The sequence below is a fragment of the Apodemus sylvaticus genome, chromosome 1 (assembly GCF_947179515.1).
Source record: "Apodemus sylvaticus chromosome 1, mApoSyl1.1, whole genome shotgun sequence".
Classification (NCBI taxonomy): Eukaryota; Metazoa; Chordata; class Mammalia; order Rodentia; family Muridae; genus Apodemus; species Apodemus sylvaticus.
This window is the reverse complement of record NC_067472.1, coordinates 120,356,076-120,382,409: the sequence shown is the minus strand read 5'-3', so window position 1 is coordinate 120,382,409 and position 26,334 is coordinate 120,356,076. Positions and strand designations below refer to the sequence as shown.

At 37.1% G+C, this 26,334-nt stretch overlaps 1 pseudogene; it reads left to right on the top strand.

The window, feature by feature from the left end:
• Nucleotides 1-10,867: 10,867 nt before the first annotated feature.
• LOC127685993 (vomeronasal type-2 receptor 116-like) overlaps nucleotides 10,868-26,334 on the top strand; it is a 63,643-nt pseudogene continuing 48,176 nt past the window's right edge.

The following is a 26,334-nucleotide window of genomic DNA, read 5'->3' as shown; positions in this document are numbered from 1 at the left end:
GAGGCATCCATATCAAACTCCTGTCTGTAGGCATAGCATGGCATCAGCCATAGTTTCAATGTCTGTTTCCTATGAATGGAATGTATTCCGAGTTGAAGCAAACACTAAATGGCCTACACTTCAGTCTCTACTCCATTTTGTCCCTGAATTTCCTTTAGACAGGAACAATTCTGGGCCAAAAAATTTGAAAATGTGTAGGTGGCACTTTGAATCTTTGAATTGAGGGCCATGTCTATCTACTGGTGGTGTTTCCATCTCTCTACTATTAGGCATTTCTTCCAAGGTCATATCCATTGGATCCTGTAAACCTCTTATATCCCTGGTGTCTGGGGTGGTAATCATGAAAACAAAAGGGATTTAAATTTAATTTTGTATCCTTGTGTAAAGGAATTTAAAATTCAAATAGTATGTATGTTTTTTTTTCTTTTTTTTTTATTCTATATATTTTTTATTTATATTTCAAATGATTTCCCCTTATCTAGCCCCGCACTCCCCGAAAGTCCCATAAGCCCCCTTTTCTCCCCCTGTCCTCCCACCAACCCCTTCCCACTTCCCCGTTCTGGTTTTTGCCAAATACTGCTTCACTGAGTCTTCCAGAACAAGGGTCCACTCCTCCTTTCTTCTTGAACCTCATTTGATGTGTCAGTTTTCTGAGGAACCGCCAGACTGATTTCCAAAGTGGTTGCACCATCTTGCAATCCCACAAGCAGTGGAAGAGTGTACCTCTTTCTTCACATCCTCGCCAACACATACTGTCTCCTGAGTTTTTGACCTTAGCCATTCTGACTTGTGTGAGGTAAAATATCAGGGTTGTTTTGATTTGCATTTCCCTAATGATTAATGATGTTGAACATTTCTTAAGATATTTCACAGCTCTCCGAAGTTCTTTATGTGAAAATTCTTTGTTTAGCTCTGTACCCCACTTTTTAATGGGGTTATTTGGTTCTCTGGGTTCCACCTTCTTGAGTTCTTTGTATATATTAGATATTAGCCCTCTGTCGGATTTAGGGTTGATGAAGCTCCTTTCCCAATCTGTTGACTGACGTTTTGTCCTTTTGACAGTGTCCTTTGCATTACAGAAACTTTGTAGTTTTATAAGGTCCCATTTGTCAATTCTTGATCTTAGAGCATAAGCTATTGGTGTTCTATTCAGGAACTTTTCCCCTGTGCCCATGTCCTCCAGGGTCTTCCCCAGTTTCTTTTCGATTAGTTTCAGTGTGTCAGGTTTTATGTGGAGGTCCTTGATCCATTTGGAGTTGAGCTTAGTACAAGGAGATAAGAATGAATCGATTCGCATTCTTCTGCATGCTGACCTCCAATTGAACCAGCACCATTTGTTTCAAAGACTATCTTTTTTCCACTGGATGATTTCAGCTCCTTTGTCGAAGATCAAGTGACCATAGGTATGTTGGTTCATTTCTGGGTCTTCAATTTTATTCCATTGATCCACTTGCCTGATATTGTACCAATACCATGCAGTTTTTATCACTATTGCTCTGTAGTAAAGATTAATGTCTGGGATATTGAATCCCCCTGAAGTTCTTTACTGTAGAGAATAGTTTTAGCTATCCTGGGTTTTTTGTTATTCCAGATGAATTTGAGAATTGCTCTTTCTAGCTCTTGAAGAACTGGGTTGGGATTTTTATGGGGATAGCACTGAATCTGTGGATTGCCTTTGGCAAGATGGCCATTTGAACTGTATTAACCCTGCCAATCTATGAGCATGGAAGATTTTTCCATTTTCTGAGATCTTCTTAGATTTCCTTCTTTAGAGATCTGAAGTTCTTGTCCTATAGGTCTTTCACTTATTTGGTTAGATTCACCCCAAGATACTTTATGCTGTTTGTAGCTATTTTGAAGGGAGTCATTTCCCCAATTCCTTTCTCAGTCTGCTTGTCCTTTGAATATATAAAGGCTACTGATTTCCTTGAGTTGATTTTGTAGCCAGCAACTTTGCTGAAGTTTTTTATCAGCTGTGGGAGTTCTCTAGTAGAGTTTTTAGGGTCACTTAAATATACAATCATATCATCTGCAAATAGTGATAGTTTGACTTCTTCCTTTCCAATTTGTATCCCTTTGACTTCCTTCTGTTGTCTAATTGCTCTAGCTAGGACTTCAAGAACTATCTTGAAAAGATATGGAGAGAGGAGGCAGCCATGTCTAGTCCCTGATTTTAGTGGGATTGCTTCAAGTTTCTCTCCATTTAGTTTGATGTTTGCTACCGGTTTGCTGTATATTGCTTTTACTATGTTTAGATATGGGCCTTGAATTCCTGTCCTTTCCAAGACTTTTAGCATGAAAGGATGCTGAATTTTGTCAAATGCTTTTCAGCATCTAATGATCATGTGGTTTTTTTCTTTACGTTTGTTTATGTACTGGATAGCATTTATGGATTTCCGTATATTGAACCAACCCTGCATCCCTGGGATGAAGCCTACTTGATCATGGTGGATGATCGTTTGATGTGTTCTTGGATTAGGTGGGCAAGGATTGTATTTAGTATTTTTGCATCGATATTCATAAGGGAAATTGGCCTGAAATTCTCTTTCTTTGTTGGATCTTTGTGTGGTTTTGGTATCAGCGTAATAGTGGCTTTGAAGAAGGAGTTAGGTAGTGTTCCTTCTGTTTCTATTTGGTGGAAAAGTTTAAAGAGTATTGGTGTTAATTATTCTTTGAAGGTCTGATATAATTCTGCACTGAAACCATCTGGTCCTGTGCTTTTTTGGTTGGAAGACTTTGTATGACCCCTTCTATTTCTTTAGGGGTCATGGGTCTCTTTAGATGGTCTATTTGATCCTGGTTTAATTTTGGTAATTGGTATCTGTCTAAGAAAATGTCCATTTCCTCCAGATTCTCCAGTTGTGTTGAGTACAGGTTTTTGTAGTAGGATCTGATGATTTTTTTTTTAATTTCCTCACTTTCTGTTGTAATATCTCTGTTTTCATTTCTAATTTTGTTAATTTGGATACTTTCTCTGTGCCCTTTGGTTAGTCTGGCTAAGGGTTTATCTATCTTGTTGATTTTTTTCAAAGAACCAGCTTTTGGTTTTCTTGATTCTTTGTATGGTTCTCTTGGTTTCTACTTGATTGATTTCAGCCCTGAGTTTGATAATTTCCCATCTTCTTCTCCTCCTGGGTGAATTAGCTTCTTCTTGTTTCAGGGCTTTCAGTTGTTCAGTTAATCTTCTAGTGTATGCTCTCTCTAATTTCTTTTTGGAGGCACTCAAAGCTATGAGTTTTCATCTTAGCACTGCTCTCATTGTGTCTCAAAGATTTGTGTATGTTGTCCCTTCATTTTCATTAAATTCTAAGAAATCTTTGATTTCTTTCTTTATTTCTTCCTTGACCAAGGTATCATTGAGTAGAGTATTGTTCAGTTTCCATGTGTATGTGGGCTTTCTGTCATTTTTACTGTTATTAAAGACCTCTTTTACTCCATAGTGATCTGAAGAGAGGCCTGGGATTATTTCAATCTTCTTATATTTTTTGAGGTCTGTCTTGTGACCAACTATATGATCTATTGTCAAGAAGGTACCATGAGGTGCTGAGAAAAAGGTATATTCTTTTGCTTTGGGATGGAAAGTTTTATATATATCTGTTAACTCCAATTGCTCCTATGCTTCAATTAGTTTCGCTGTCTCCCTGTTTGGTATCTGTTTTCCTGATTGGTCGATTGGTGAGAGAGGAGTGTTGAAGTCACCCACAATTATTGTGATAGGTGCAATGTGTACTTTGAGCTTTAGTAAAGTTTCTTTTATGATTGAGGGTGCCCTTGTATTTGGGGCATAGATGTTCAGGATTGAAAGTTCTTGTTGGATTTTTCCTTTGACCAGCAAGTAGTGACCTTCCATGTCTCTTTTGAGGACATTAGGTTGAAAAGCAATTTTATCTGGAAGTAGAATGGCAACTCCGGCTTGCTTCCTGGGACTGTTTGCTTGTAGAATTGTCATCCAGCCTTTTACTCTAAGGTAGTTTTTGTCTTTGACACTGAGGTGTGTTTCCTGTATGCAGCAAAATGTAGGGTCCTGTTTATGTAACCAGTCTGTTAGTCTATGTCTTTTTATGGGGGAATTGAGTCCATTGATATTAAGAGATATCAAGGAGTAGTAGTTATTGCTTCCTATCATTTTTTTATTTTAATTGTATACTTGTGTGGTTATCTTCTTTGGGTTTGATGAAAAAAGCTTAATATCCTGCTTTTCCAGGGTATAGTATCCCTCATTGTAATGGTGTTTTCCCCCTATTATCCTTTGTACGGCTGGGTTTATAGAAAGATATTATATAAATTTGGTTTTGTCATGGAATATCTTGGTTTCTCCATCTATAGTAATTGAGAGTTTCACTGGGTATTGTAGTCTTGGCTTGCATTTGTGTTCTCTTAGAGTCTGCATGAGCTCTGCCCAGGATCTTCTAGCTTTCATGGTCTCTGGTGAGAAGTCTGGTGTAATTCTGATAGGTCTTCCTTTATATATTACTTTCTCTTTTTCTTTTACTGCCCTAAGTATTCTTTCTTTGTTTAGTACATTTGGAGTTTTGATTATTATGTGACAGGAGGTCTTTCTGTTCTGGTCCATCCTGTTTGGAGTTCTGTAGGCTTCTTGTATATTCATGGGCATCTCTCTCTTTAGGTTAGGAAATTTTTTTCTATAATTTTGTTGAAGATATTTGCTGGCCCTTTATGTTGTAAATCTTCACTCTCATCAATGCCTATAATCCTTAGATTTGGTCTTCTCATTGTGTCATGGATTTCCTGGATGTTTTGGGTTATAAACTTTTTGCATTTTGCATTTTCTTTAACTGTTGAGTCCATGGTTTCTATGGTATCTTCAGCATGTGAGATTCTTTCTTCTATCTCTTGTATTCTGTTGTTGATATTTGCGTCTATTGTCCCTGATTTCTTCCCAAGGTTTTCTATCTCCAAAGTTGTCTCCCTTTGTGCTTTCTTAGTTGTTTCTACTTCTGTTTTTTAGATCCTGGAAGTTTTTTTTCAGTTCTGTCATTTGCTTGTTTGTGTTTTCCTGTAATTCTTTAAGAGATTTTTGTGTTTCCTCTTTCATGACTTCTGCCTGTTGATCAAAGTTCTCCTGTATTTCTTTAAGTGATTTTTGCGTTTCCTCCTTATTGGCTTTTGTATTCTCCTGAATTTCTTTCAATGATTTTTGTGTTTCCCTTGTAAGAGCTTCTAATTTTTGATCCATTTTCTCCTGAATTTCTTTAAGTATGTCCTGCATGTGTTCCTGTACCAGCATCATGACCAGTGATTTTAAATCCAAATCTTGTTTTTCTGGTGTGTTGGGGTATCCAGGACTTGCTATTGTTGGAGAATTGGGTTCAGATGCTGCCATAATGCCTTGGTTTCTGTTAGTAACGTTCCTACATTCGCCTTTAGCCATCTAGTTCTCCCAAGTGTTAGATGTTCTTATTGTCACTGGCTGGTGCTTCAACCTACTGTGGATCTTTAAGGTTATCTCTGCAACATTGGATGACTGGGTTTCCTCTGGCACAGATTACTGATATGCTGCCTTCCTCTTTTGTGCCTTTGGAGCCCTTCTCAGTCTTGCCTCAAGCAATGTTATACTTAGCTTTTCAATGTCAACCAGGTGTTCTGTCTGCTTTATTATGGAGGGAAGATGTTGTGGTGGGGGTCACTCCCTCTGTTGATTCTCACATAGGACACAGGTCCCGCGATGGACTGGCTTGCAGATGAACCGCCTATGTGCTCAGTTCCGGAGTGCAGGCAGACCCCTGGCGGTTTGCAAAACCAACGATCTAAAGCTCAGGATGATATAGTACCTAGTGACCCTTTTCTGTCCTGGCAGGCAGTATGTATGGCCGCATGGCTTCTCTCCTTCCTCAGCTCTCTGAGCAGGACACAGGTACTGCACCCAGCGGGCTGGCAGACAAACCTGCCTATATGCTCAGTTGCTGAGTGCAGGCAGACCCCTGGCGATTTGCACCACCAGTGATCTAAGACTCAGGATGATACAGTACCTAATGATTCTTTTCTGTCCTGGCAGGCAGCAAATATGGCTGCGGGGCTTCTCTCCTTCTGCAGCTCCCTGGGCAGGACACAGGCCCTGAGCCCGGCGAGCTGGCAGACAAACCACCTATGTAGAATACATTTTGATGGTGTCACAAATGCCAGAAATCTAGTACCAGACTGATAGCACTTTTAATAAACATTTGCAAGTGAAGATGTGTGGACATATGGATATCCTTTGAGAAACATGATATACTATACCTTTCATGATGTGATGATTTTTATGCTTTTATTCGTGTTATTGCTGTTAAAGTTCTTTATTTGTTTGTGTTATATTTCTGGAGGGAGGTTGCAAATGTACAGGGTAAAAATGAGTGATTGGGGAAATGCATGTGTCTGGTGTGCATGATATTAAACTCACAAGGAACCAAACAAAAGAAGAAAAACTTTAACTTTCATGCATCAATTAATATACATTAAGCATGGAAAGCTTCATGCCCACCCCTCCTGAGTAGTCTGCTAAGCCTGCTCGAGCTCCAATCTTCCAGCTCCCTCATTGCTCTGCCCACTTTCAAAAGTACAATGGATCCTGAACAATATGTAGGAACTTCTCTAATCCAACTGATCTTCCCTATTTGCTGAGTCCTCTGGGGGAATGCCAAGCATTGCTGACTAGCTTGCTTGAATAGGTAGAACTTCATGCTCACGGCATGTCTCTATCCACAATCATCTGACAAATAGATCCTGATCAATACCTGTGGACCATGAAACATTTAGATCTGATCCTCAGCAAACATAGAGCCTAAGAGTATCCATCATAGGACTGCCAAAGAAGGAAAACTGATGCTAACTACCCTTCCAATACCTATTAAAACTGGAACATCCAGGGACTAAAGCCATCAAGATGGCTAAAGGCCCTCAATAAAGCACACTTAACTAAATCAAAGGCAAAGTGCCACCTTTAGAGCACAGATATTGTATTCCCAAACCTTAGATATCCTAATAAAACTGAAGCACAAGAAAAAAAACCTTGATTGTAATCATATAGAAATGATAGAATTCTTTAAAGAGTAAATGAATATACCCCTTAAAGTTACACAGGAAAATACATTTAAACAGGTAAAGGAAATAAATAGAACTATGCAAAACCTGAAAAAGAAAAACTGCAATAAAGAAAACACAAACTTTGTGAAACCTGAAGAGGGAAAGCCTAGTAAAAAGAGGAACATAAGATGTAATCATTACTAAAACAATACAGCAGATAAGATTCCCAGGCACTGAAAATACAATAGAAAAAAAAAAATAAAACATCAGTCTATGGAAATGTTAAATCTAAAAATTTCTGAACAAAAAATATCTAGAAAGTTTGTGAAGCCATGGAAAGAACTAACATAAGAATAATAGGAAGAGAAGAATGTGAATTTCCCAACGTGAAGACCCAGAAAATGTTTTCAACATAATCCTGAAAGAAATCTTTACCGATGTAAAGAAAAAGATGCCTATAAACATGCAAAAAGCTAACAAGTATTATGGACCAGAAAAGAAAATTCTCATGCCATATATTAATGAGAACACCTAACATACAGAACAAATAAAGAATATTAAAAGTGGCCATGGAAATAGGCAGGTAGCATACAAAGACAAACATGTCAGAATTTCACCTGATTTTTCAGTAGAGACTTTCCAAGCTAGAAGGGACTACTGAGATTTCTTGTAACTTCTAAAAAACCACTGATGCTAAACTAGGCTACTCTACTCAGCAAAACTCTCAATCAGCACAGATGGGGAAAAGACACATTAAGACAGATCCAATTTCAAACAATATCTATCTACAAATGTAGCCCTACCCAAATAAAACAAAAATGAAAATTCCAACCCAAGAAGTATAACAACTTCCAGGAAAACACAGGAAATAAGTGAACCCATACCAGCAAAAAATAAAAAAAAGGAAAGTGCACACAAATACACATGCATACCAGTCACTGGTCATTAATATCTCAATATCAATTGCATTTTATTCCTCCAATAAAAGACACAGGATAACAGAATCAATACAAAAACAGTATTTGATTTTTTATTAGATATTTTCTTTATTTATATTTCAAATGATTTTTCTTTTCCTGGATCCCCACTCCCTGAAAGTCCCATAAGCCCTCCCCTCTCCCTGTTGTTTGGGGGAAGATTTGATTTTTTTTATACGATTAGTAACACAGAGAAATGTATGGCCTGAAGGGGAGAAAATTGGAAACTACACTGTATATTAGATTTTGGGTACCATATTAAATATATGCTTCTCAAGACACAAGGAATTGTTGCAGTAAATTGACCACACTGAATGTAAGTGCTGGAAGTGGTAGGTGAATAGAAGGAAACATGCAGTTCTGAAAACTTTAGGGCAGTTACCAATCCCCAGGGATTGGACAGCAAAAACAACACTGTGAAGGGCCAAGAAAGAATAGATCCAAATATGAAGATGGGAAATGGACACACAATTCCTCCACTGGTTTGTTGAATGGAAATTTTATCACCTGGAAAAGAAAAATAATCAAAAAGGAGAGCCCACACCATGTCAAGTTTACCAAAATTCTTTGGAAAAACAATTGTTTCTTAACAATTTTGGCAGCAAATAAGCTTGTAGGACCTAAAAGATAACACACAGTTTGATGGATAGTGAATGTAGGAATAAAAGAATTAGAGAAAGGTGTGATTGTGATCAAAATGACTTGTAATACTAAAGACTATAAAAGAGCTAAAAAGTAGAATACAAAAGTTTTTAACATGTGACATTCTTGCCCATGCAATATAAGTCAGTAGCTAAAAAAGAACCTAAAACAATTGAATGGCACCAAACATATATTTTTGAAAATGCAATCATACAAATGATATTAAAAATAAACATGTTCACTGAGTTATATGCTTAGCTACATAAAATGAGGTTATTTTCCATCTTGTATAATAAACTTTGAAGATTTTCCTTGGCAGCAATAATTTGTGCTATGTAATATCTATTTACATCCATCAAAAACCATACAATGAAGGAAATCACTACAGATGAATAATAAAATGAATGTTTAGAATTTACTTTAAATTGTAAGTCAAACACGATAATCCAAAATATCTATGAATTGTAATGACACATTATTACAGAAATCACTCTTGCATTTTCATAGAATGGATTTCTTATTCTACATCACAACTAAGTTTAATATACCTTGAGTTCACTTAAGGCAGTGTACATTATATTATGTGCACTCAGCTTGCATTTTCACCTGCCTTTTAATGAGCAATGAAACAAAAAACTTGCTTGCCTTAGATTTCCCATTTAATCTGCTTTTGATAACACCTTATTGCCAGAAGCCATTCTCACTTAGCTCTCAAAACCTCTTTCTTCCAGCCCTCTTACATGCTCAAGCCTGCCTTTGGAAGAAGAAATATTATCTCTCAGATTTGCAAATATCAAGTTGGTCAGCACATATAGATTTTAACCACTTATGTTGGTTAGAACAAACAGAGCTTACCTGCAGTCAGGTTACTATAACAATCTCTTTCCACTTCACCTTCTCATGATCATTTTAGTTTGCCAGTTTCCTTGAAACCCAGGCCAGCCTTGTCATGAGATTCTGAGAGAAAATTCTGAAAGAATACTTCCTAGAGACAATGTTTAGAGACAGTGCTTGCCCCCTGAGAGACTGTTCCCTGGAGACAATGTTTCCCCCCTCATAATTCCTCCCTACATCCTGCTTGCTTTCCTTTATATTATGGTGTGTAAAACAATAAAATTTGACAGCTTGATCAGAATACAGAGTTGCTGTCCTCTTCTCATGTCTCTTGTCTCTCATCCTCTCCTAGGTGGTCTAGGGACCCTGTTGACTGTCTTGCAGGTCGGGACAGCTTATGAATAATATTAATTCCAAATTATGTATTTTCCATGTCAATGTTCTAATATAATTCAATTCATATTACATGCAAGACACACAAATCTGACAGAAAGCAATGATATGAAGTTAAAATCTATAAGTGTTGAAGATGCATAAAATTATTGCTTACTTTTATTAATATTTTTAATACTGAGGTCAATTGGGTTCAGTTAGATTCATTGTCATAATTGCTTTTAAAACTCATAGGAATAACTTATGTAATCAAAGTGAACTATTATAAATGATTTCAGAAAGGCAGTTTGATGAACTAGTCTTCTAGTAATATATTCCCAAAAGGAATCATGTCTGGAACCTTTATATCTACTCACATGAATGTAACCATAAGGGACACATAGAAAAATCCTGACCATAATTATTTCCCCTATTTTTCATCTGAACATTGGACATCAGATACAGAGTTCTAGGCCAAAGAATGTTTCAGAATTCTCCAGAGGCAAACAGTAAACTAAAACATAAATCTTGTGGTAAGCACATGGGTTTTTAACAATCTCTATAGTAATAAAAGTGACATCTTGAAGTGTTGATGAGTATTTGATATGTGAAATTCTGCCTACCTGATGCTTCACAATGCATTTTGCTCAGGCACCTATACTGATGGCAAAGATGTTCTCTTTGCTTATTGCCTTCTTGGTTCTGAAACTTTCCTTTCTTTTTTGCCATTTCAGTGACCTTAGGTGCTGTTGGAGAATAAAAGACACAGAAAATTATCTAGGTGTTGAAGATGTTGATGGTTTCTTTTCTATTTATACAAAGTGTGGTTATGTGAAGAATGATTGCTTCATGATAATTGCCAAAAGATTTAGTTTATCTATACTTGTATAGCAATTCACAAGTGTTGGATATGTTTTTCATAATAAGATGATGAATTCACTCTTTCTCACACTTCTAGTATGAGCTTTAGCAGACGTAGATCTTAGACTGAGCCCTGAGCATTCCATTTCTAAATAGTGATGCTTGTGGTTGATATTGTTCAGCTTTACTGTGGTTATTTTCATCTCCTTCTAAGTGACCAGGAACAGTTTCCTCATCTCAACTAGATGTCTTCCAAGGACACATCTCTACCACTAGCCATGGTGGTCCCTAGAAGTTCATTTCAGATTGAAGTGGGTAGGAGTGATCATTACAGATGATGATCATGGGATTCAATTCCTTTCTGGATTAAGAACAGCAATAGGAAAAACTGTTTAGCATTTGTCACTATTATCACATATGATGAGATGTTATACATTAAAATGATTCATAAAAATTATGACCAAATCATAATGTCATCAGCAAAAGTTGTGATCATCTATAGGGATAAAGAATCTTCTGTACAATTGAGGTTGATGCTATGGAAATTTAGAAACATTTAGAGACTCTGGATCAGTGTGTTACAACTTGATATGATCACAATGATAGAAGATTTCATGCTTAACTCCTTTCATGGGACTCTTATTTTTTCACATCAGCAGTCTGAGATATCTGAGTTTAAACTGTTTATGCAGTGCACCCTTCTAACTAGAGTAATGACATTTCTTTAGCTAAACTGTGGTGGACTTACTTTAAGTGTTCTTTACCACAATAGAATTGTACATCTCTGAAGAATCGTGCAACCAGAACCCTATCTAAATGTTTGGGATTTTTTTTTTTTGTGTGCCACCACTTTGAATGTATACGAGTGAAAGATGTTACAACTTATACAATTCTGTGTATGTTGTAGCCCACTCACTTCATGAGATGCTTCTGCAACTAGTAGACACAGGATAAGAACATGAGGGAAAGGTACTAGAATTTAACTCCTGGAATGTAGCAAGTATTCCACTGAATAGATATATACCATAGAGATGGAATTCATAATGGGAATCATAAAGTCAAAATCTATGTAAATATGTAATCTCTATCTGATATACATGTATTAATGAACTCTACCATTGCATAAGAAGCATACCAAGTTACTTTCATAACTTATGTTACATCCAACAATGGCAACAATATGGATTTCACAACATAAGTCATGAATTTTCATCTCATATTTCAGTCAGACATGTATCTCATGACTTAATAAAATATCTTGTCTTTTATTTGAATAAAATATTTCTAATTAATTTAATGAATAAACTTCAAATAATTTCAAGTATTTTTCCACATTTTGAACAATTAACTATTCAGTTTCCTTATCTTATGATCAAATTACATTTTTGTCAGATAAACAAAAACAGATAATCATTATCCTCAAAACATAAAATTCATTTGTGCATGTATACAACATAAAATACATTTGTGCATGTATTACAATGTAAAATACAGTGCGAAAACAGTATTTATAAAGCATAGGAAACTTTAAATGTGTATGGAATATATTTTACTTTTTCAGCACTGAATACTTCTGAAAACGTTGGGTTTTAGTACTGGATAATGAATATAAATAAATTCAAAACTTTATAACTTCTATACAAATATGTATGCATAGTTGGTACTGAAACAGCAGATGTGTTTTAGGTGCTTCTGTTCTGAAGACCATACAATTTGTAAATTCAGTAGGAGACCTAGTGAACATGAATCAAATTAGAAAACAGGACACAAAGTATGACATTTTCTATATCATGGATTTTCTAAAACAGTACGACTTAAAATGAAAATAGGAAAATTTTCTGTTCATTTTCCAAGTGTTCAGCAACTGCTTGTGTCTGATGATATGATAGAGTGGGCTAAGATATCAAACAGGTAGTTTAGTTTTCATTTTAATGCTTTCTTTGAAACAAAAATACCTATAACCTTTCTACTTTTGTTTTGCTATGGAATAAACATTTTAACATTTCCTCATTTATTCACTTCCACCATCCTAGATTCTCTCTCTGTTTTTGTCTCTTTCTCTGCCTCTCTCTCATCAATCTATTTGAACTCTCTCTTACTCATTCTCTTATGAGTATTTCTTTTTTTCTCTCTTTTTTAATTTTATTCGATGTATTCTTTGTTTACATTTCAAGTGAGTTTCCCTTTCCTGGATCCCCCACTTCCCAAAAGTCCCATAAGCTTCCCTCCGCCTGATCCCCAATCCACCCCTTCCTACTTCACTGTCCTGGTATTCCCTGACACTGCTCCACTGAGCGTTTCCAGAATAAAGGGCCACTCCTTCCTTCTTCTTGGGCATCATTTGATATGTTCATTGTGTCTTGGGTATTCCAAACTTCTACACTAATATCCATTTATCAGTGAGTGCATACCATGAGTGTTCTTTTGAGACTGGTTTACCTTACTTAGGATGATGTTTTCCAGTTCCATCCATTTGTCTAAGAATTTTATGAATTCATTGTTTCTAATGGCTGAATAGTACTCCATTTTGTATATATACCACATTTTCTGTATCCATTCCTCCGTTGAGGGAAATCTGGGTTCTTTCCAGCTTCTGGATATTATAAACAGGGCTGCTGTGAATATAGTGGAACATGTATCCTTATTACATGTTGGGGAATTCTCTGGGTATATGCCCACGAGTGGTATAGTGGGTCCTCTGGGAGTATCATTCACAGTTTTCTGAGGAACCGCCCAACTGACTTCCAGAGTGGTAGTACCAGCTTGCAACCCCACCTGCAGTGGAGGAGTATTACTCTTTCTCCACATCCTTGCCAGCACTTGTTTTCTCCTGACTTTTTGATCTTAGCAATTCTGACTGGTATGAGGTGAAATCTCAGGGTTGTTTTGATTTCCATTTCCCTTTTAAAAACTGCATGGTATTGGTACAGTGACAGGCTAGTAGATCAATGGAATAGCATTGAATACCCAGAAATGAACCCAAAGAATTATGGTCACTTGATCTTTGATAAAGGAGCTACAACCATCCAGTGGAAAACAGATGGCCTTTTCAACAAATGGTGCTGGGTCATCTGGAGGTCAGCATGCAAAAGAATGCAAATTGATCCATTCTTATTTTTTTGTACTAAGCTCAAGTCCAAGTGGATCAAGAACCTCCACAGAAAGGAATAGAAAAGTAACTGGGGAAGAGCCTTGAGAACATGGGGACAGAGGAAAATTTCCTCAACAGAACACCAACAGCTTATACTCTAAGATCAAGAATTGACAAATGGGACCTCATTAAACTACAAAGTTTCTGTAAGAAAAAGGACTTTGTCAAAGGCCAAAATGGCAACCAACAAATTGAGACAAGATCTTTACCGACACTACATCTGACAGAGGGCTTATATCCAAGATATACAAAGAATGAAAGAAGGTAGACTCCACCTTCAGGTATCTGCTTCGGGATCTGAACAGCCTGGGCCACAGCACTTGGTCTCCAGGAAGTGGAAGAGGCCTGGTGTGTACTCAGATGCAGACTGGGAGCACACAGCTTGCTCTGGCTGCCTGAGGCCTCTGGCAGGAGCCTTCAGATCTCAGCTTCAGGATCCAGAACAGCCTGGGCTGTAACACCACATCTCCAGGTCCTGCAAGAGGCCAAAGGGGCACCCGAGAGGCCAGCTGGGAGGATTCGGTGTGCTCTGGTGAGTCCAGCATGCCCTGGTGGGAGCCTTCAAGTATCTGCTTCAGGATCTGAATAGTCTGGGCCACAGCACTCGGTCTCCAGGAAGTGCAAGAGGCCTGGTGTGCACCCTGAGGCAGACTGGGAGCACACAGCTTGATCTGGTGGCACAGAGCTTAGGTTCCAGTACTGAGACCTCTGACAGGAGCCTTCAGATCTCCTCTTCGGAATCCAGAACAGCCTGGGCTGCAACACCACATTTCCAGGTCCTGCAAGAGGGGAGAGGGGCACCTAGGAGGCCGCCTGGGAGGAGTCGGTGTGCTCTGGTGAGTCCAGCAGGCCCCACCGGGAGCCTTCACGTGTCTGCTACAGGATCTGAACAGTCTGGGCCACAGCACCCTGTCTCCAGGCAGTGCAGGAGGTCAGCAGTACACCAGAGGCCACCAGGAAAGGGGCAGCTTGCACTGGTGAGTCCAGTATTGACAAGACCAACTAACACCAGTGAGAACTAGATGGCAAAAGACAAACACAGGAACATCACTAACAGAAATCAAGGCAATATGGCAGCATCTGAACCCAGTTCTCCTTTAACAGCATGTCCTGGATACCCAAACACACCAGTAAAACAAGATTTGGATTTAAAATCTCTGGTCATGATGCTGGTAGAGGAACACATGAAGGAAATACTTAAAGATATTCAGGAGAAAATGGATTAAAAGTTAGAAGCCCTTACAAGGGAAACACAAAAATCATTGAAAGAAATTCAGGAGAATACAAAAGCCAATAAGGAGGAAATGAAAAAATCACTTAAAGAAATACAGGAGAACTTTGGTTATCAGGCTGAGGTCATGAAAGAGGAAACACAAAAATCTATTAAAAATTACAGGAAAGCACAAACAAGCAAATGAAAGAGCTAAACAAAACCATCCAGGATCTAAAATCAGAAGTAGAAACAACTAAGAAAACTCAAAGGGAGACAACTTTGGAGATAGCAAACCTGGGGAAGAAGTCAGGGGACATAGATGCAAATATCAACAACAGAATACAAGAGACAGAAGAAAGAATCTCAGATGCTGAAGATAACAGTTAAAGAAAATGCAAAATGCAAAATGCTTGTAACCCAAAACATCCAGGAAATCCAGGACACAATGAGAAGACCAAACCTAAGGATTATAGGCATTGATGAGAGTGAATACTTAAAACTTAAAGGGCCAGCAAATATCTTCAATAAAATTATGGAAGAAAACTTCCCTAACGTAAAGAAAGAGATGCCCATAAATATACAAGAAGCCTACAGAACTCCAAACAGACTGGACCAGAACAGAAATACCTCCCGTCACATAATAATCAAAACCCCAAATGTACTAAACAAAGAAAGAATATTAAAGGCAGTAAGAGAAAATGTCCAAGTAACATATAAAGGAAGACCTATCAGAATCACACCAGAATTCTCACCTGAGACTATGAAAGCTAGAAGATCCTGGGCAGATCTCATGCATACTCTAAGAGAACACAAATGCCAGCCAAAACTACTATACCCAGCAAAACTTTCAATCACCATAGATGGAGAAACTAAGATATTCCATGACAAAACCAAGTTTACCCAATATCTAGCCACAAACCCAGCCCTCCAAAGGATAATAGGAGGAAAACACCAATACAAGGAGGGAAACTTCACCCTGGAAAAAGCAAGATAGTAACCTTCTTTAATCAAATCCAAAAGAAGTTAAACAATCAAATTTAAAAAATAGCATCAAAAATGACAAGAAGTAATGATCACTATTCCTTAATATCTCTTAACATCAATGGACTCAATGCCCCAATAAAAAGACATATACTAACCGACTGGATATGTAAACAGAACCCTACATTTTACTACATACACAAAACACACCTCAGGCACAAAGACAAACACTACCTTAGAGTAAAAGGCTGGAAGACAATTTTACAAGCAAATGGTCTCAGGAAACAAGCTGGAGTAGACATTCTAATATCAGATAAAATTGACTTTCAACCCAAAGACATCAAAACAGACTCTGAGGGACACTTCTTGCTGGTCAAAGGAAAAATACAACAAGAACAACTCTCAATCCTGAACATCTATGCTACAAATGCAAGGGCACCCTCATTCATTAAAGAAACTTTATTAAAGCTCAAAGCACACATTGCACCTAACACAATAATTGTGGGTGACTTCAACACTGCACTTTCCTCAATGGACCAATGAGGAAAACAGAAACTGAACAGGGACACAGTGAAAGTAATTGAAGCTTTGGACCAATTAGATTATTTTTTATTCGATATAATTTATTTACATTTCAAATGATTTCCCTTTTCTAGCCCCCCCACTCCCCGAAAGTCCCGTAAGCCCCCTTCACTTCCCCTGTCCTCCCTCCCACCCCTTCCCACTTCCCCGTTCTAGTTTTGCCGAATATTGTTTCACTGAGTCTTTCCAGAAACAGGGGCCACTCCTCCTTTCTTCTTGTATCTCATTTGATGTGTGGATTATGTTTTGGGTATTCCAGTTTTCTAGGTTAATAACCACTTATTAGTGAGTGCATACCATGATTCACCTTTTGAGTCTGGGTTACCTCACTTAGTATGATGTTCTCTAGCTCCATCCATTTGCCTAAGAATTTCATGAATTCATTGTTTCTAATGGCTGAATAGTACTCCATTGTGTAGATATACCACATTTTTTGCATCCACTCTTCTGTTGAGGGATACCTGGGTTCTTTCCAGCATCTGGCAATTATAAATAGGGCTGCTATGAACATAGTAGAACATGTATCCTTATTACATGGTGGGGAATCCTCTGGATATATGCCCAGGAGTGGTATAGCAGGATATTCTGGAAGTGAGGTGCCCAGTTTTCGAAGGAACCGCCAGACTTATTTCCAGAGTGGTTGTACCAATTTGCAACCCCACCAGCAGTGGAGGAGTGTTCCTCTTTCTCCACACCCTCTCCAACACCTGTTGTCTCCTGAATTTTTAATCTTAGCCATTCTGACTGGTGTAAGATGAAATCTTAGGGTTGTTTTGATTTGCATTTCCCTAATGACTAATGAAGTTGAGCATTTTTTAAGATGCTTCTCCGCCATCCGAAGTTCTTCAGGTGAGAATTCTTTGTTTAACTCTGTACCCCATTTTTAATGGGGTTGTTCGGTTTTTCTGGAGTCTAACTTCTTGAGTTCTTTATATATATTGGACATTAGCCCTCTATCTGATGTAGGATTGGTGAAGATCTTTTCCCAATTTGTTGGTTGCCGATCTGTCCTCTGATCAGTAGAATCAATATAGTTAAAATGGCCATTATGCCATAAGCAATATACAGATTCAATGCAATACCCATCAAAATCCCAACTCAATTCTTCACAGAGTTAGAAAGAGCAATTATCAAGTTCATCTGGAACACAAAAACCCAGGATAGCTAAAACTATTCTCAGCAACAAAAGAAAATCTGGGGGAATCAGTATCCCTGACCTCAAGCAATAATACAGAGCAGTAGTGATAAAAACTGCATGGTAGTGGTACAGTGACAGGCAGGAGGATCAATGGAACAGGATTGAAGATCCAGAAATGAACCCACACACCTATGGCCACTTGATCCTCGACAAAGAGGCTGAAAACATCCAATGGAAAAAAGATAGCCTTTTCAACAAATGGTGCTGGTTCAACTGGAGGTCAGCATGCAGAAGAATGCGAATTGATCCATCCTTGTCTCCTTGTACTAAGCTCAAATCCAAATGGATCAAGGACCTCCACATAAAGCCAGACACTCTGAAGCTAATAGAAAAGAAACTGGGGAAGACCCTTGAGGACATCGGTACAGGGAGAAAGTTTCTGAACAGAACACCAATAGCGTATGCTCTAAGAGCAAGAATTGACAAATGGGACCTCATAAGGTTACAGAGTTTCTGTAAGGCAAAGGACACCATCAAGAGGACTAATTAGATTTAATATATACATATATATATATATAAAACATTCTATCCAAAAGCAAAAGAATATACCTTTAATTCAGCACCTCATGGTACCTTCTCCAAAATCGACCATATAATTGGTCACAAGACAGACCTCAACAAATATAAGAAGATCGAAATAATCCCATGCCTCCTATCAGATCACTATGGAGTAAAAGTTGTCTTCAATAGCAACAAAAACAATAGAAAACCCACATACACGTGGGAACTGAACAATATTCTACTCAATGCTACTCAATGATACCTTGGTCAAGGAAGAAATAAATAAAGAAATTTAAGACTTTTTAGAACTTAATGAAAATGAAGACACAACATACCCAAATCTATGGGACACAATGAAAGTAGTGCTAAGAGGAAAACTCATAGCCCTGAGTGCCTCTAAAAAGAAAATGGAGAGAGCATACACTAACAGCTTAATGACACACCTGAAAGCCCTGGAACAAAAAGAAACTATTTCACCCAGGAGGAGTAGAAGGCAGGAAATCATCAAACTCAGGGCTGAAATCAATCAAGTAAAAATAAAGAAAATCATACAAAGAATCAACAAAACCAGGAGCTGGTTTTTTGAGAAAATCAACAAGATAGATAAACCCTTAGCCAGACTAACCAAAGGGCATAAAGACAGTATCCAGATTAACAAACTTAGAAATGAAAAGGGAGATATAACAACAGAAACTGAGGTAATTAAAAAAATCATTAGATCCTACTTCAAAAGCCTATACTCAACACTACTGGAGAATCTGGAGGAAATGGACAGTTTCAGACAGATATCCAACGCCAAAACTAAATCAGGATCAAATAGATCATCTAAACAGTCCGATAACACCCGAAGAAATAAAAAGGGTCATAGAAAGTCTCCCATCCAAAAAAAGCACAGGACCAGATGGCTTCAGTGCAGAATTCTATCAGACCTTCATAGAAGACCTAACACCAATACTCTTCAAACTATTCCACAAAATAGAAGCAGAAGGAACTCTACGCAACTCGTTCTATGAAGCCAAAATTATGCTGATATCAAAACCACACAAAGATCCAACAAAGAAAGAGAACTTCAGGCCAATTTCTCTTATGAATATTGATACAAAAACACTTAATAAAATTCTTGCCAACCGAATCCAAGAACACATCAAAACGATCATCCACCATGATCAAGTAGCCTTCATTCCAGGGATGCAGGGATGTTTCAATATAACGAAATCCATCAATGCTATCTACTACATAAACAAACTCAAAGAAAAAAAAACATATGATCATCTCATTAGATGCAGAAAAAGCATTTGACAAAATTCAGTATCCTTTCATGCTAAAAGTCTTGGAAAGAACAGTAATTCAATGCCCATACCTAAACATCTTTAAAGGAATATACAGCAAACCGGTAGCCAACATCAAACTAAATTGAGAGAAACATGAAGCAATCCCACTAAAATCAGGGACTAGACAATGCTGTCCTCTCTCTCCATATCTTTTCAATATAGTACTTGAATTTCTATCTAGATCAATTAGAAAACAGAAGGAGATCAAGGGGATACAAATTGGAAAGGAAGAAGTCAAATTATCACTATTTGCAGATGACATGATAGTCTACTTAAGTGACCCAAAAACCTCTACCAGAAAACTTCTACAGCTAATAAAAAACTTCTGCAAAAAGGGTGGTTATAAAATCAACTAAAGCAAATCAGTTGCCTTCCTATACTCAAAGGATAAGCAGGCTGAAAAAGAAGTTAGGGAAATGACACCCTTCACAATAGCCACAAACAATATGATGTATCTTGGTGTGACTCTAAACAAACAAGTGAAAGATCTATAAGACAAGAACTTCAGGTTTCTGAAGAAGGAAATCGAAGAAGACCTCAGAAAATGGAAAAATCCGCCATGCTTGTGGATCGGCAGGATTAATATAGTTAAAATGGCCATCTTGCCAAATGCGATGTACAGATTAAATGCAATCCCCATCAAAATCGCAACTCAGTTCTTCACAGAGTTAGAAAGAGCAATTCTCAAATTCCTCTGGAATAAGAAAAAATCCCAGGATAGCTAAAACTATTCTCAACAGCAAAAGAAATTCTAGGGGAATCAGTATCCCTGACTTCAAGCAATACTACAGAACAATAGTGTTAAAAACTGCATGGTATTGGCACAGTGACAGACAAGTGGACCAATGGAATAGAATTGAAGATCCAGAAATGAATCCACTCACCTATGGTCACTTGATCTTCGACAAAGGAGCCGAAAACATCCAGTGGAAAAAAGATAACCTTTTCAACAAATGGTGCTGGTTCAGTTCATGCTGGTGGAGGTCAGCATGCAGAAGAATGTGAATTGATCCATTCTTATCTCCATGTGCTAAACTTCACTCCAAGTGGATCAAGGACCTCCATGTAAAACAAGACACTGTAACTAATAGAAAAGAAATTGGGGAAGACTCTTGAGGACATGGGCACAGGGGGAAAGTTCCTGAACAAAACAGCAATAGCTTAAGCTCTAAGATCAAGAATTGACAAATGGAACCTCATAAAATTACAAAGTTTCTGTGACGCAAAGGACACAATTAAAAGGACAAAACAGCAACCATCAAGTTGGGAAAGGTTATTCACCAACCCTACATCTGATAGAGGGCTAGTATCCAATATATACAAAGAACTCAAGAAGTTAGACACCAGGTAACCAAATAACCCTATTAAAAATGGGATACAGATCTAAAAAAAGAATTTTCACCTGAAGAAATTCGGATGGCCGAGAGGCACCTTAAGAAGTGCTCAATATCATTAGTCATTAGGGAAATGCAAATCAAAACAACCCTGAGATTTCACCTTACACCAGTCAGAATGGCTAAGGACAAAAACTCAGGAGACAGCAGGTGTTGGCGAGGATGTGGAGAAAGAGGAATACTCCTCCACCGCTGATGGGGCTGTAAGATGGTACAACCACTTTGGAAATCAGTCTGGTGGTTCCTCAGAAAACTGGACATGACACTTACGGAGGACACTGCTATAACTCTCCGGGGCATATACCCAAAGGATTCCCTAGCATGCAATAAAGACACATGCTCCATTATGTTCATAGCAGCCTTATTTATAATAGCCAGAAGCTGGAAAGAACCCAGATGTCCCTCAAAGGAGAAATGGATACAGAAAATGTGGTATATTTACACAATGGAATACTACTCAGCAATTAGAAACAATGAATTCACAAAATTTTTAGGCAAATGGTTTGATCTGGAAAATATCATCCTAAGTGCGGTAACCCAATCACAAAAGAATACACATGGAAAGCAATCTCTGATAAGTCAATATTAAATAGCCCACAAGCCCTGAATACCCAAGGTACAAATCGCATAAAAAATGACTCCCATGAAGAAGTATGGAGAGGATCCTGATCCTGGAAAGGATTGATCTAGCATTGGAATGGAATATAAGGCCAGAGAAAAAGGAAGGAGGTGATTGGAGAATGGATGGAGAGAAGAATGATTATGGGACATATGGGGAGGGGGGACTTGGGAAAGGGGAAATCATTTTGAATGTAAACAGAGAATATAGAAAATAAAAATATTTAAAAAAAAGAATGTAGACTCCAGAAAGCCAAATATCCCTTAAAAATGGGGTACAGATCTAAACAAAGAATTTTCACCTGAGGAATATTGAATGGCTGAGAAGCACCATAAGTACTTCATGATGTAAAAAATTACTGTGTTCAAAAATATTTTAATGATTTATTTATTTATATTATGTATATAAGTTCACTGTCTCTCTCTTCAGAAACACCAGAAGAGGGCATCAGATCCCATTACAGGTAGTTGTGACCTACCATGTGGTTCCTGGGAATTTATCTCAAGACCTCTGGAAGAACAGTCAGTGCACTTAACCTCTGATCCATCAGTCCAGCACTCATAAATGTTTTATCATTAAAAAACTAAACTATGTAATTTTGCTTCAGAACATGTGTGGGAGATCTTTTAGTGGCTCTTTCTTGTAAATCAATGCAGTTTTCATTAAATAAGTTAAACTTTATTTCTATAATGTATCTGATTTACTTCAGACTTTATTCGCTATATGTAATGTGCTTTGCCTAGTATGACTCATAAAATATTTTCAGGAAGGAAAAGCTGTCTGCTGTTTTGATTTCTACCCCTGCCCAGAAAATTAAATTTCCATCATTACAGGCAAGGTTATCTTTTCTCAAAGTAATGAAATTGCTTATATCTCCAATATGCACATAGTTCTCAAAGGTCATTTGTGGAAAGGAAAAGATAAATGTATGTTAAAAAAATCAGTAATCTGGATTTGATATAATAAACTCCTTTTTCTTGGACAATATTTTCTTTCTTAATTCTAGAAGCAATTAAATAAACTTTTCCTTGAAGTATTTAGGGTTTTGCATTACTAATGGCTGCATGTGTCTAATGTATTACAGATACAGATACTTCACATTTTTGAGTTTTATAACAATCACTATATATCAATTGATGTTATATTGTGCTTTAAAACTATGAGTTTTTGAATTGTCCTATGTGTGATCAATAGTATCATTGACAGTTTGCATTTTAAATTTCCATGTGGTTCGGATGAGTGTGTACTCCAACATATAGAACTCTGAATAATAGCTTTCATTCCAAGATTCATAATTGGTATGCACAGAGATGTCATAATTAAATAGGTAGTGGTATCTACATTGGGATTAATAAAAGCTTTGAAATTGATTTTTTCAATGAGTTATCCCTTTAGTAAGATGAAGTATAGAATTAATTGATATTGGAGGCTTTAAAGAGCCAAGCAAATATTAGAAAGTTAAAGAGCCAGGCCAGTATATAAATGGTTCCATATGATTTGCATGTGAGGATCATGAAGAGGTTCATTTTTCAAAAATTGCAGTAAAATATTAACACAATTTCACTAAACAAGCCAGAGACTACAGTAAGAATCCAAAATACTTAGTGATACAAAAAAGGAAATTAATAAAACTTTTATTGATACAAATACTATCATAGCACATGTATCAAAATGAAATAAATGGTAAAATATATTGACTTTTGAGTTTGTTGAATGTAGGACACTATAATAAACTGTATTAAATTTGCCTTGATTCTACTTGATATTCTTCTTTATCTTAAACAGAAACTTCTCACATAGAATACTTCCAGCCATGTTTCCAATCCCTCTATTCTTACTGGCTTCATCCCACATCCCTATCTCTCAGAACCATTCTCATTAATATATGTACAGAAAAGTGTGGACATCCAAAAGAAGATAGTTACACAGAACAAAAGCAAATATAGTATGATGGGCCAAGAGTCATCATATCAAGGATGGGCACAAAATAGGAGGAAATGATTTTCAAAAGTCAGGAAAAATTCAGAAATATAAATGCTCCAAAGGTTAAGAGGTTTCTTACAAAGGCTTCTAGCTACATGCTTTAGTTTTTGCGACTCTCATGTGAGAGTTCTACCTAGCTGAAATGGAAGAATATGGTTATTTTCTAGTGTTCTGCATTTCCTTTTCATTTTTCACTTTTATATTTTCTGGTATACTGCATTTCATCTGTATTTTTCACTTTTTTCCAACCCTATTCTTCTGAACAGAGCGAATAATAAAGATGTCTAATTTAGTCTCACCATGCATGCGCTGTTAAGGGCCTACATACCTGCCCCTATCTGCTACTTAGAAAAACTTCTAAGATGATGCCAAGATAGGGCACTGATCTAACAACATACATACATACAGATATATATATATATATATATATATATATATCATATACATAAACATATATGCATTTATTACATACACATCTACATATATGTATATATACATATCATATAATATGTATACATAGATATAGATATAAAAATTAGAATTATTCCTTTATTTTTTATAGAAAAGAACTATTTGGGATTTGCTAATTCTCTGGAATGTCCATTTTTCAGGTTATGACATCCAAAGTAGGATTGTGAATGGACTCCTTTTATCATGGATAACAAGTTAAATCAGTCATTGGTTGGTCATTTCAACAACTTATGTGCTACATTTGCCTCAGCATATCTTGCAACCTAGACATATTGTAGGAGAAAGTTTTAGTGGATGTTGTAACATCTTTGCATAGCCTAAAGAATAAGATATCTAGCCCATAGCAACTACACCTTTTTATAGTCAGTAATGAGAGTAGAAGTTTTTATAAGCAATGGGGCCACACTATCAGGTTTCAGATGTTTACATTCTGACCGAGCATTAACATGAGTTATTTACAGATTTTCTTATAACCTGCTCAATCAATAACTCAACAAATTTTAACCCAGGACAACACATTCCTGCTTGAAAAGGAGCACAATTTAGCTTCTGTAATTTCCAATAATAGAACTGTTCACTAGGGTCATGCTCATATATTCCAAAATGTTTCTACTGTACTGTATTTCCACATGGTCTACCAAATAGCTTTAAATTCCAGTTGTTCATGCTTCATTCTCCCTTTATAACCCAAAACAGACCACTTGCTCTCCTGTCTTCTTCTGCCCTCAATAGCAAAAAACCCATTCTGTTTTCTCATCCCAGTAAGACTCATGCTCCTCTGCATTTAGACCTCTTCATTAACTAGCCTCTCTGGTTCAGAGCATTGCTTATTTTTGTCATTTATTAACAACTAATGTCAACACTTAAATGAATAATACTACATCTGTTTTCTAGATGTAGTTTATCTGACTTAGGATGGCTTTTTCTAGTTCCACCCATTTGTCAGGAAATTTCATGGTTTCAATAGTTTGTGGTAACAACTGACTAATGCTATATTTTATAAATGTATGCTATTTTTTTTTATGCAGGCTTAAGTTGAAGTACATCTACTTGTTTGAAGTTTCTGACTATTTTGACTATAGACACACAAAAAAATAGTTGAACAATTGTCCTTGTGGTATGAAAGAGTACTAAGAAAATATACAAGACTGCTGTAGCTGTGTTTGGCAATATATATATCCCCCATTTTCTGAGAAATTGTCATATTTATTTCATAGTTGATTTGTAATTTTGTATTCCTTTCAGCTATGGAAACACGTTCCCCTTGCTCCACATGCTTCCTACCACCTGTGTTATTTGAATTTAGCCATTTGTACAAGTAAAGGTGGAATCATAAAACGGATTTGAATAACATTTTCATAATGGCTGAGGATGATGAAACTCTAATTAAGCATTTCACAGCCATTTGAAACATGGAGGGATCAATGGCTCCAGCCACATGAGTAGGGGAAGATGGCTTGTTTGGACATCAATGAGAAGAGAGGCCCTTAGACCTGTGAAGGTTAATTCCCTCATTTCCTCACCACCTAGGTCTCAGGTATGTTCTAGAGGATCTCTCACTTTTGCCCTCCCCCTAACTGCTTATTTCCTTTCATATTATTTGGCCTGTGGGCTTCTATCCTGACTTCCATATCTGATCCTGTTCTCCTTTCACCTGTTCCTTCCTTCATTCATCCAGTTCCCTCCCACACTCTCCCTCTGGCGATTATTTCCTTACACTTTTTAAGTGAAATTGAAACATCCCACTTGGTCATTTATGCTTGATGTACTTCTTATGGTCTGTGGGTTGTTTCCTAGGTATGCTGTACTTTTTGGCTAATATCCACTGGACAGTGAGTATATTCTGTATGTGTTCATTTTTGTCTGAGCTACCTCACTCAGGATGATATTTTCTAGTTCCATCCATTTGCATCCAATGTCCATGATATTCCTAAATTTTAATAGCTAATTAGTATTCCATTGTATAAATAAACCACGCTTTTTTAATACATTCTTTGTTTGAGGGTCATCTGGGTTGTTTCCAGTGTGCAGTTATTAAAATAAGGCTGATGTGAACATCATGGAGCATATGTCCGTGTGATATGGTGTGGCATATTGTGGTATATACCCAAGTGTAGTTTATCTCCATCTTCAGGCATAACTATTTTCAATTCTCGGAGGAACCACCAGATGGATTTCTACATTGGTTGTGCAACCCCATC